Consider the following 8,244-nt stretch of genomic DNA (forward strand, 5'->3'; position numbering starts at 1 on the left):
TATCAGACAGGAGCCGAGACCCTCCACCTCCACCCCCGCCATCACCTCCACAGGCCTTTTCCTGCCTGTAGGGTGATTCCTGCCCCTGCGCTCCCTCCACTTCCTTCACACACATATCAGCCCCCAGCAGCAGTACAACTTCCTGAATCTGGCTCAAGTTCTCTGGACACTGTGGACAAGCAACAACAGCTCATCCATCTCTCTCTCTCTCTCTCTCTCTCTCTCTGTCTCTCTCTCTCTCTATCTATCTACCTTGCTCTCTGCCTCTCTCTTTTTCTGACTTTCTCTGCCCTCTTAAAAACCTCACAAGTGTTCCTCTGACTCACTCTGTCATTTTAACTTAACATCTCACATCATTCCCCCAGGTGACAAGCAGTTGAATCGTGCATCCGGGACCTCTGCGACTGCAGTCTCACGGCACAAAATCTCAGCTCATGCATTTTTCTGCCTTTCAGCGCAGAGCTCCCAGGGTGTTATTCAACTTCCTTAAAAAAAAAAAAGCCTGTAATATTCCAGAGACGTGTTGGCTAGATTCAGCACCACTCCCTTTCCACAATTTCCTTGATACCCACGGTCCAGTGGGACAGATATTCTATTCCTGTGATTGGGACCTGCAGCGCTGACTTTGCATAATGAGAGCAATGAAAAAAACAGCTGTTTCACGTTTCTGAATATAGATAACCAGCTCAAAATATCGTCCAAAAATATATCCAATTTTTTCCTTTCAGCCGCTTTTACCGTGTTTTTATTCTGATAATAGAAGAGCACAGCCAGAGCTGCATCCAAAACTGTGACCAAACAGGAATTATAGTTCGGAGAAAGCCTCATGTTCTTCTGGGAGCTGTTTTTGATATGCAAAACAAGCAGAACAGTTCAGGTTCTCAGGTTTTATATGCGACATCCACCTTTCTAAACAGGAAAATGATTGAAAAACCATTCCTCCTGATCTGGAAAATATTACCCCCGTCTCATTTTACTTATCTCGCTGTGTCTGCTGGAATCTTGTTACCCTTCATGATCCTGAAACTATGCTAGGAGTCAACTACATGCTGTTATGATTACAGCTTCCTCAGTCTGATCCAGCGGCTTTCCATAACACCATTAATGAGGTGTGTGTCCCTGTGTGCACAATATATCTACCTGTGAAGATATAACATCAACATCCATCATCATCCCTGGCTGCATGGAAGGTTTGTTTGGTGTCACGTTGGAGGGTCAGCCTGTCTGCATCTGGTGATGGACCCAGACCACCTCATCGCCGTTCCCAGTGCCCCAGCCTCAACCCGGGGGGCACATTGGGAGACCAGGGTTGGTGGGAGGCGGGGGGGGGGGAGGGGGTCACTGTGCATCAATTCTTCACCGTGTTATTTTTTTTTTATTTTTTCCAGTGTGGGACTGATGAATGGACAGGAAGAGACTGTTTGGGAAAATGTTGCTTCGTCCCAGTTCCATTTGTGTTACTGCAAACATGTGGCTATACAGTAAGTGTGTGTGTGTGTAAAGTCCCTAAAGACACACTATGAAGAAGTGAAACACAAGAAATACACACTGGATGTGAGGAGAAAATTACTTTAAACCAGTCAAATGATCTGTTTCCATAGCTATAAAATTTTACTTGAGCACAAATCTTCAAATAAGTTGGTCATTAAATGAATTGGATCTTTTGCAAAAATACAAACTGGCCAACTAACAAGAAGAATAATCCTTAACCTAAGTGAAAATGAATGAACACTAGTGGATATTGATTATGCTGTTACCTGAAACAAGGCTGTTGTTTTTTTGTGAATGGTGCGACTCTATCAAATGTGCTGTAACTTGTTTGACCTGTACATTTCTTTACTAACTCAGGCATAAAACACAGACTCGTGATCAATTTAGGAACATACCACAAAGTCAAAGATAGAAACAACTGAGTAAATGTTGAAACAAGATCACTGAATATCATATTTTCAAATCTGAAATAACTTTCAAAATACAAAAAAACAGAGACATGTCAGTGATGACAGGTTCACGGTATTTATTAGATGGTACAGTAATAAAGTCAAAAGAAATCACAGTTTCTCTTCAAACATTACATTAACCCTTACGATTATTCATATGGTGAGACTGAATGGCTTAAATGCAGTTACTGCAGTTGTGGACCTTACAGTTAAAGGATAATTTCACCTAAAAATTAAAATTCGGATATGGGCTACTTCTCAATCAGGTAGAAGTTTCTTCTCCTAAATAACTGAAGTAGATGAAAAAAAAAAAACAACTGAAAAAAAAAAAATCCATAAAATGACTCTATGCAGCTCGTCCAGCTGACCCAAGTGTCTTTGATTTGAAAAGTCATTAGATACACCCTCGATGTGGATTGACCTTACTTGAAAATGGCCTCCACGTGTCTGAGACTGCAACTCGCCACACTGTAGTTTCTAAATCCTTCTGAAATAGCACGTTCCAGTTTCATTAGCCGCACACATCAGTTCTTGTTTTTACATATTTCCAAGGTCGAAGTTCAACACCTCATGCTTTAAACTTGTCTATCAACACGGTGTGGTCGTCAACACATAAACGTCACAAAATGATCAACTAGCCTTTGGAGCAGAGGCAGTATTTTTGTCAGGACAGGTGGGTAAACTTTAGTCACTTTTCCCAGCCTCATTACTCATGCCTCGTTGGATATGACGCCAGCTGCTCAGCGCTCACGGGCTTTATCTGTTCGAGAGGAAACAAGAGGAAACGTGTTCATCTTGTTTCTCTAGCTAACTAAAAAATGCATGTTGTAGCTTTCCAAAAAAAGAATTAAAAGTTACCATTAAAGGGACAGTTCACCCCAAAATCTGTCATGAAAGGGGTGACAGACGATTAATGTGTATAAATCTCTGCATGCATGCCTCCATATCTATATCATATGAAGTTATACCATCTTAGAGAGATAAGATGATAAAGCGGACTCCAAAACTTCTACTGTGTATCTCATCAGTCATACACATCCTGCTCACCCGGTGGCCATGCTGACTTTGTATTTTCTTGTCCCCTGTCGAAACGTTTCCTATCGTTCCATGTGTCGATCCATCTGTTGAAGGCGTGTTCCCCTTAAGGTTACTTAAATGGCGCTTCTTTCTTTGTGAGAAAGTATACAGTGGAAAGTGACAGGAAGTGTGGGAGACAAAGGAAGCCAGAGGTCGGGAAATAACACATCATTTGTCGTGATCTCAACACTCCCCTGTCTTCAAGTCCTTTTGTCAAGGAGGTGGTTTAAAGTCCTAAATCCATTCCGTCAGTGCTGCAACTCATGCTAGTACTGACATCAATCTGGATTAAGTCATGGATCATCAGGATGAACAGGACTAAAGCGTGTACTGCTTGTGGCCCTGTGAGGCTGTGCAGCGGTGATTTGAGCTGAATGCTGAGCTTACATGCTAATAATGACATCATTAACATGCAAATGTTTAGCAAGGGCAAAGTTTACCAATGTGAACTCTCATGTTGTGGATATCTTTATGAAAATTTCATGGCAATCCGTCTGACAGAGCAGTATTACACAAAAACATATGTGTGATTTTTGTGTGCATTTTAACCAGACATATGATTCTATATTAGTTCTTGCCACAGTCAGAAATACAATTTACATGAGGCTTTTGAGCCACTTTGAAGCAGTGGCTAAATCTTGTTAATATACCTCCATGTGATGCACAGGGATCCAAAAAGGCTTTCCTGTAAGCTCACTGTAAATGTACTGACACTGGACAAAACCCACAAAATCACTTGTTTCACAATCAGTGAAACGACTTCTTTCAATAATATTGAAGAAAAAACAAACATATGTTTGCGTCCTTTGTGCAAAATTAGCAGAAAAAAAAATTATAAAACGGAGTGTCAATGATGAATTGAGGAGTCTCCAGCCCGTGGTATGAAGCTGCTATGTAGACTGGTGGTACAGCAGCAGCAAACTGTGGTCGGGGTGGGTGTTGTCTTTCGGCATCTTTTGTCACCCATGTTAGCAATGGTCTAAAGCAGAAGTTAGCTGCTCTGCTGGTGGAGGTCCCTGGTGAACACGCTCCCATGAGCCTCACAGTGCAGAAGTTATGCCTTCCATATTGCGATAATCTTCATCAGGGAAGTAAAACAATTTTATGCAGCACTGAGAAACTTTCCTAAGAACAAACAGGGCCCGCCCTTTGACACTGTATCAAGTCTCGCCTGAATGCGACCATGTCCAAACTCCAGTGGAACACAATTGTCTGCCTGCCTCAGTTGAGCGATGCAGCCGGGGTGATAATGTGCCAGCCTGTCAGTTCGTCATCATGTAGTGTTGGAAATCTCCTACTATTTAAAAAACACTGATAGGCCATACAGTACGAGTACGTAAACATGCTGTAGCTCCATAGAAAGAATGCTGGGGTAATCAACGCATTAGAGCCCTTTATCTTTGGGGGATATCCGACTTCGTTAGATGGAGGTTGTTAGATTCTGCTACTTACACTCACACACATGCTCTGTCTCGAAATCGGTCTTTGTGTCTTTCATCATCTCAATCGCTCTGTCGTTTAAAAACTTTTTCTCTCTCACACACACACACAGCAACTCATATAATCACATGTGTGATGCTAGGTCTCGGGACCCTTGAGAGATGGTTTCTTTGTCAGACATCGTGGGGCATGTTGGGATGGAGGTCAAGGGTTTGTTGCAGCAGTCGGGGAGGAATCGAGGGGGTTAGTTTAAGGGGCCTGAGAGGTGTGAGTGACACCCTTGCTTAGGCTCCCAGGGCCCAACAGGATCAGTGCGTGTGGAGCTGGGCCAGCTCGCCGCACAATGAGAGGAAATGGGAATTTAATACAAACTTTCTCACAAAGTCTAAGGGACCTCCCGCCTCTGTTGCCGGTCCCACTTCCAGACACCCCCAGCTTCGCCATCACCACCTCCTCCGCTACAAACCACAACAAAATGTCAGAAACCACTAAAACACGCCGGGGAGTGTGCCACTGTAAATTTTACCGCTCGACACAATTCAGGTCACCTTTCCCCGCAATCTCTCAGCTCACCACGATGACCTTCCTCAGTGGAGATCGTGAAGGACTGTGCTCAAGACTGGCGATCCAAAGAATTAACTTTTAATTAAGAAAAAGAGGTAATTAAGATGAATGGAAAAAGTGACTATATGTATTTATTATCTGTGTTGATAACACATCACAATAGTCGCCTCTGTCTTATCGGTGTCTTATCAGAAAAGACAAACCTATATAATACCAGCTCCAATTTCAGTGTACAGTAATTTGTGTCATACAACCAGCGATCTATAGCTGTTTCCATCTGACTGTCAATCAACTCTGAAGCCCTTAAATCCCTTCAATCAGCCTTAGAATCATTCTTGCGCAGTTTGCTTCAAATTTGCTTGACAGTTAGATGGAAACACATCGATCGTTGGTTTTATATTAGGCTATGCATTTATTGCCACTAATTCACTAGTGATTACCTCTGATAAGGAGGGTATGTTTTAGCATGACTGTTTGTTTCAGGACAAACTACTTAATGGATTTCCAAGGAACTTGAATGAAGGATGGGTCTCGGCCTAGAATAGACGCCCTTAAGCTTTGATGTGGATCCAGATAAAAGGACAGATCCAGGATTTTTTCTTACTGTCTTTAACTTTCAGGATTTCCCTGCATTTTGGTTGATTTCTCAGGAATTAGGGCATCGATCCTAATTAGAGAAAAACAAAAATAAATCAGCTGTATTTAGGCAGCTGGTACAAGTACAAGTATGATTTGATGCCGATCCAAATGAATATCTGGATCTTGCGGATTTATTAATAACAGTCAGCCACTACAGTCTAGATCTCATCCCCAATCAAGTTAGCCGGGCGCTAACCCGGTGGTTAGCCTGCTCAGCCAGTGGAAGTCTCTGTGGGCCTCACAGCATGGAAGCTCCAGGTATTTTCAAACCTGGGAAGCTGAGCTTTTCTGGCTTCAAAACGTCACTGAACACCTTTCAATTTTTACATTTTCTGTCTATTTTCTTTCTATTTTATATTTCTATCTTACATTTCATTCTGCCCCTTTCAACACACTCTGTAGATGTATTACGTTTTAAAAAATGATTTGTCTATATAAAAACTGTATAAACACAACCTTTAATGATGTTTTATTTGATGTTGGTGCAGTCTTGATGGAATTAAAGGGGACTGTCGGGCGTTGGCGGAGCTATGCGCCCTACTGAGCTGCTCTTTAACTCTTCAACTGTAGTGTGCGGGATTAAACAAGATTGCTCGAGATTCTCATTGTTGCGCTGCTGTTCTGCCCAGGGAGGCAGAATTGTGCTTCTGTCAACTCAGCCAGGAGCCAGACACACTGAGCCCGATCTTTGTCTGGTTGTGCCAGAGCCAGCAGCAGACACTCGAACAACAAACACAGTTCATAATTACTACAGAGCAACAAAGGCTTTTGGGTACAATAGCTAATGTCTGAGGAGCACAGGGTGTCCTCCACCCCATCAGAACCATTTCCTTCACACACACACACACACACACACACACACACACACACACACACACACACACACACACACACACACACACACACACACACACACAGTCTCTCTCACTCCAATGCACATATACACACTCTCACTAAAGCACCCTCCCCTGGTTTCTGGCTGCTGACAGCCTTAATGCAGCCAGAGGCTGAAGCATCTGTGTTGACCCAGCCTTAGGTCTTCCCTTTTGGCTTCCTATAGAGGCTCCACCAAGCTGCAGCACGCAACACTTTTCTGTCTTTTCTCTCTTTGCACTTTTCAACTTGGCTCTCCCCTCCGTTGTCTCTTGGATCACAGAGTCTACATAAATGTGCAAAATCTGCTGTGATTGTAAGAAAAATGGCCTCAGTGTAAGTGTTGTTGTGCTGCAGGCTGGTATGTGCAGCAAATATAAGCGTGCACTTAGCAGTCTGCTCTTGACAGTTCAGTGTTATTGTTCTCGCTGTTGAGTCCATTCCTGTCTGCGGGTGTTTCTGAAGTGTGAGCAGAGGAAATAAGAGGCTCTTTTAAAAGAAGTTGTTCTGGCTTCTGAGCAGCACAGGTCACACTAACAGGTCACAGTGACAATACAGATCGGAGCTAAATGCGGGCGCCAAGACGTTTTGTTTGCCAAGAGTCAAAATGGAAACACTGTGATTGTTAGACGAAACAATTCAGACCAGGTTATACCTATTTCAGTTTTGATTTGATCTCTCATTCTTTTGCCTCAGCGTATTGAACCAGCAGGGTCTCCTGCTTCTGAATCTAGTTTCCACTTTGTCATTCATGCACTATTTGACAGTGTCTGAGTTAAGAATTGACGTTATTTACCTTTTCAGACTTGACATCAGTGTGCTCACACTTTTCAGAGATCTGTATTATTTTATTCTGTGTTATTTGACAATCCAGAATATTCCTGGCAGGCTAAGGTAAACCAAATGAGTGCCTGAAATCGAAAAACAGGAAATCTCAAACAATAATAAGTTGAGTCAGCTTCAAGTCGATTGTCTGAAGCCTCAAGGAAATGTAAAGAAAACATCAAATCAGCCTGTCGGTTCATTGCAGAGAAATTGGAGACAAAGCATGTGCAGCTTTGTTTTTGGTCGATGTTTTAAAGTGAGACAGCGAGGCAGTTTTAAAAGAGTGGAGCAGAAATGGCAGAATAGACACAACAGGCATATTGTTCATCATTTCCTGAGGCTGATTGATTATAACAGAGAGGAGGGGGGGGACAAGGCTGGCCATAAAAGCTGCAGGGATTGTGACCAAACACGTTGAAGTGAAAGAACAAAGCTGCTGCATTTGGCAAAACGTGATACCAGCTGCTGCTGCGGCTGCATTTGGTGCTCTACAGTGTCTCTACACAGAAAATCAAGGCAGCAATAAAATCCTATGTCAGCCTCAGGCGACACATGGGTCAGGCGTGGAGACTCACAAATGCATGTTAAATATTGCGGTCGGGTACACAACTACCAGCATGTAGCAGATGGCATTTAGTCTTAAATGCCCCCAAAGTGTATATTTTAAAATATCTGACATGCACAAAAATCCAGATCCTTCACGTTTTGCCACATAAAAACAAGTGTGCACAATATTCCCCACAACAATAACTGAAATATTCTTGAGGCGATTTCAGAAACACCTCATACTATCTTGGAGTTGGCCTTAAAATCGAGTCACGGTGATAACTTCCATCACCTTTAATCTGCTGTTTCGCTGAAGAAACAGTAGACACGTGTGAGATAA

Source organism: Acanthopagrus latus, chromosome 11 (genome assembly GCF_904848185.1).
Source record: "Acanthopagrus latus isolate v.2019 chromosome 11, fAcaLat1.1, whole genome shotgun sequence".
Classification (NCBI taxonomy): domain Eukaryota; kingdom Metazoa; phylum Chordata; class Actinopteri; order Spariformes; family Sparidae; genus Acanthopagrus; species Acanthopagrus latus.